Here is a 4,971-nt window from a genome sequence, read left to right as displayed (position 1 = left end):
TCATCTCCGTGCGCCCCCCAAATAAAAGATTGTACTTAATTCTTTTTACCTTTTTATCTCAAAATTTGCCCCCAACTTTCCCATTTCCAGCAACACCAAGTCAATACACCTACGCCAATCACCCTTCTTTTTCCTTTTCATTTCACTGCACTGAATTCACTCACCATCGCTACTCCTTTTCTCTCAATCTGTTAAGGTTTCTTTTAATTTTAGGCTTTCAAGGGAATGTATAGTTTCCTTTTAATTTTACTGGTGATTTCTATGGCGACGGAAACCCTAGATGGCAAGAAACCGGAGGAAGAGGAGGTGAAAGAGAAGACTGAAACTTCCCATTGAATAAGAAATCAGTAGAAGGAAAAAGAAATCAGATCCTTCTGAATAAGAAGAAGAAAAATCAGTACTTTCTTTCCATTGAAGAACAAGAAGTGAAAGAGGATACCAAGGGAAAATGTCAAGAGAAAAACTAAGAAGAGCCGCACTTCCTCCTGTTCAATAGGTGTTCTTTTTTATTTCTATTGCTTTCAGTATATATTTTTTTGAGATTATTTTCAGTGAAAGAAAAAATTTGGAAATAACCCATCATTTTTTTCGTGGAAAACTAGAAAAAAAAAACAAATTAAATGCAAGCCTATAGCTATATGCCATTCAGACAATCTAAAATGAACTGCTGAAATCTCTTCTGCAAATTATCCTGCTCGAGAGTATTGTTGGTTTTTATCTAAGTTATATTTCTACATTTTCTGTAATTGTTCTAGGTGATAGTGGGTATGTTTTATTTTATTTTATTTTTGCAGTCTTGATTTGTTTGCAAACCAGAATATATTTTGTAGTTTTATTTTAATGCAAGAGTAGAAAAATGCAGTTTTCTATGATTATTAATATGATCTTTTGTCATATGTTCTTCAGAACAAGATATTACACAGCCGGATTGAAGCTATACATATTCAGTTTGCTGAGAAAGACCGTGGTTCTGCACTTGCTGAAAGTTCTATTCCAGATTCACATGGTGATTCTGGTTTGCAGAATGTCATCAATTACCTCCGACGGACAAAACAAATAGTATTGTTTTAAGCTGGAAAGGTTGGTTTTCTTTTTAAAGGAAAGTTGATTCTCCCTTACTTCTTAGATTTCCAGAACTGTGCTGTGTTCTGTTTCTTTATGTGTGTTTGGTTTATTAACAAATCTGGTTTTTTTGGGTGTCCAATTTTACTGATGAAAAATAAATATTCCTCAAATTATTGCTTGTCATTTTCTTTTATTTTCTTTTTTTTCATACTGGGTATTCAACTTTAATAATAAAAGAATGGAATTTAAGGGTACTCAAGAGAAGATTTTAAGTTTCGTTCTTGGGAATTTTGACTCTTTTATTTTTTTCTTTTGTCCTTTTGTTTTCTCATGTGTTCTCTGAAATTTGAATTTCTGTCTGAATTATAGTTGAAACCGTTTACTTCTGCATTTAAAATGGTTTCTACTTTAATAATACTGAAAAATTAATAATTTTATTAGATGATTTAAAATATGTAGTGTCGGGTTTTCTAGATTATTGATTAAGTTGTATGTTTGTCGGCAGACTGGTCAAGCTATGGCAAGTGCTCTCAATGTTGTACAAACATCTCATTCGTATGGGGATTTAATGCTTCTAATGAAACATGCTGAACTGCAACAAGTGTGTGCTTCTCTTGGTGGTTTTTTTTACTACGTTTTTAAGTGATAAAACTTATGTTAACTTTGTGAGGAATCGGGTCTCGTAACACGTGATTCATCTGAATATCTATTTGTTCTAGTGTTAATAATTCTTTTAACATTTTAACTTATCATAGATGCTATGTTTTGATTTAGCATTCTTGTTTATCATGTAAAGAAATTGTCTGGAATTTTAATAGCAAAAATTGGAATTTTTTTTATTGTTGTCTATGTTTTACTTGTGAATTGTGATTGCAATGGTTTACCTTCCTTTGGTGTAAAATCTACTTGGCCAATTGGAATGTTCAATGATTTATTTAGCCCTTGTACTCAGCAATATTACTTCTAATTGTACTGCAACACATCTATATGCCCATTTCTTACCTGTAATCATGTTGCATATGCTTTGGCTTTTTAAATCGTGAATCATGATTAATGAAAATGAGATGGATAGCTGATGCCTTTCCTGATTTTCAGGTTTGACAAGAAACTGAACAAGTAAGTTGCTATTAAAGTTATTGATTTAGAAGAATCGTAAGTGGATACCTTTGTTATATTTTCCTTGATTTATTCCTCATTAAAGTGTCTTGTAGCAGGTGCTTGCTATGAGCAGCAAAGTATGAATGAATGTGATTATCAACTTTACAAATATACATAGTAAAGTTTAAAGTATGAATCGAATTGCTATGAGCAGCAAATTTAGCGATAAAACAAAGTCACACCAAATTGCTATGAGCAGCAAAGAAAATTTTTTTAATTGCAGAAAACCAACTTCCCTTCTTTCCCATACTGCCAGAAAATTTAGGGACCGCACGACTTGTGGTTGATTTCGATAGGTGGTGGACTGGTGAGGAATCTGTGAATGTTCTCTTAGAAGCTGCAGGCCAAGGTAAAGTCTTCCCTTTCCAAATTCGGAACTTAATTTGTTTATTTTTATTATTTTAGAATTTTTATATTTATAATTTTTTTCCTTATCCTAAAAAATGTTTTTTTTCTTGAAAATCACAAATTAATTTTATTAATTTAAGACAATCTAAAAAAAATTAAAAATAAATTAAAACAAGCATGTGCCATGAACTAAATCTTTGTTTTGAGCAGGTAAGTCCATGGAACAATTTTTTATCCTTGTAGTTCATGTTTTATTTTGATTTTTCTGTGATTAAACTCTAGTACTCAGGGCAGTAGTTGTTGAGATGTAAAATCTGTTGTCTATCTGCCTAAATATATAACAAAAGGTAGAAGTACATATTGGAGATACTCTCACATGCACATTCATTCGTTTGAAACACGATATCTAGTTATTTGTCTTTAAACTGAGTTGGATTTTCCATGCTTATGTAGGAACACATGTCTTATGCCCTATTTTCATTTAAGGACCGCCAAGGAAATTCTGAAACTAAAAGCTGATTGATCGGATGTGTATGCCGGCTTTCATCAACTACTTTCGAAGGCCTTACTAGGAATTGAAGTGGTGTGCAAAGAGATTGCTTCTTCCGATCTGATTTTTCGATATAAATACTGGACAAAGTATGGATATTTTACTGCTGTTAGTAAAATAGGATTCTCTTCTTAGGATCTTAGTTTCTTCACTTGTATTAGACTCAACAATGGCTTGAATTGCATTGGTGTTGATTTTACTAAAATTTCGAGGTTTACAATTTTTAATTTTTATTAATTATTTATATTTTCTCACTTTTATTAATTTTTATTATTATTTAAACTTTCTTTATTTGCCTTCTTTTATCATTTTTATAGAAAATTTAATTTAAATAAATTTTTTATTTATCCTTAAAAGTATATTTAAAGTTCAAATTAAAAAATAAAACATAATATAATATTTATCATAAAAATAAATATTATTTGATTAAAATAATTTTTTTGCATGATATGTTTTTAGCGGCGTTTTTGCGAGAAGCGTCGCTAAAGATTATGGTCTTTAGCGGCATTTGTGGGAAAGCGCCGCTAAAGAACATGGTCTTTAGCGGCGATTGTGGGAAAAGCGCCGCTAAAGAACATGGTCTTTAGCGGCGTTTGTGGGAGAAGCGCCGCAAAAGTTAGCGACGTGTTCAATAGCGGCATTTTTTGCGGCGCTTGTGAAAGCGCCGCAAATACTTTTAGTGGCGCTAAAAAGCGCCGCTAAAGGCCTAAAAAAGCGCCGCTAAAAGCCTATTTTGGTGTAGTGGTTGCTCCTACGAAAACAAATTTTGATTCCAGTATGAGCGAGTTTCTTGATGTGTTTAGAACATCATTCTTTTTTGATAGGCTAGTTTAGAACATCTGCCTCTGCTTTTTGATCTGTAAGTTTCATTATGCTAATTAAGTATCATCTTTAATAAATTAATTATAGTTGTTAACACAGGATTTTGATCATGATTTTCAATAGTGTAAATCCTTAAGAATTTAGGAAAATGTCCAAGTGTACTACTCATGATGCTTGGATTATTCTCAAAACTCCAAACTCCACATGGAAGGACAATGCTTCAAATGTTAAGTACCAAGTTTGAGAAATGAGAATGTCAGAACATGAAAGTCTTTCAATTTTTTATGCCAAATTATGCAGTGGCGGGCCCATTGAATAAGACTGTAATGTATGGACTGCGATGATAATCTTACTGTTTTTGTGTAATGGCCTTCATTTCTCTATTTTGATCTCTGTTTATTATTTGGGCTTTATCCATCTCCATCTTACACTTCTTTTTATAAGGTTTAGAAGAATTAAAAATGGTCGTCGAAGCAACAACTAGATAGGATTCATTCATCAATTTGTTGGTCAAAAGCAATATAATAGACGCAAAAAAAAGGGGGGGGGGTAATGATTGTTCATTAACTTTTTCTTGGAGGTCCAAATGTTATGCATATTTATCAGTTCTAAACACATAATAATGCTACTTTTTCTATTTTTCAGAAATAGGAAGCAAGGAAAAGAAAAGAAAAAAAAGAGAGAAGAGAGGAGAAAGGACAATTTCATGAGACAAGACCAAGGTATCAGTATTGTACTGGCGGCAATTGTTACATACTCGTTTGGTCTTAACGCAGTATTTAATAGTTTAATGGAACTCTTATCTCAATGAAGCTTTGTCTCAATGGCATGATGGCGTCCTAGAAATGACTAGAACACAGATTCATATATGGTTTACTTTGATTACTTTGATCAGTTTTAAGAAATACTGAAGCATGTAACCTTTAAGAAATACTTAACAAGAGAAGAAGATTTTACAGTTAAAATTAAAACTACATCTATACAGAGAAGACTTTACAATTACAAAAATGGAAGAATCAAATGTAAAT

General features: G+C 32.1%; 2 long non-coding RNA genes across 2 annotated transcripts; both read left to right on the top strand.

The window, feature by feature from the left end:
• Nucleotides 1-1,904, top strand: LOC107936920 (uncharacterized). The gene is made up of 3 exons (XR_001694519.2): nucleotides 1-496; nucleotides 907-1,080; nucleotides 1,571-1,904. It is a non-coding gene; the product is annotated as an uncharacterized lncRNA (long non-coding RNA).
• Nucleotides 1,905-2,187: 283 nt separating this feature from the next.
• Nucleotides 2,188-3,348, top strand: LOC121213763 (uncharacterized). The gene is made up of 2 exons (XR_005909173.1): nucleotides 2,188-2,572; nucleotides 3,025-3,348. It is a non-coding gene; the product is annotated as an uncharacterized lncRNA (long non-coding RNA).
• Nucleotides 3,349-4,971: the final 1,623 nt, after the last annotated feature.

This window comes from Gossypium hirsutum, chromosome D01 (genome assembly GCF_007990345.1).
Source record: "Gossypium hirsutum isolate 1008001.06 chromosome D01, Gossypium_hirsutum_v2.1, whole genome shotgun sequence".
Classification (NCBI taxonomy): domain Eukaryota; kingdom Viridiplantae; phylum Streptophyta; class Magnoliopsida; order Malvales; family Malvaceae; genus Gossypium; species Gossypium hirsutum.
Note: the sequence above shows the minus strand (reverse complement) of the source record. Positions and strands in the feature narration are given on the sequence as shown.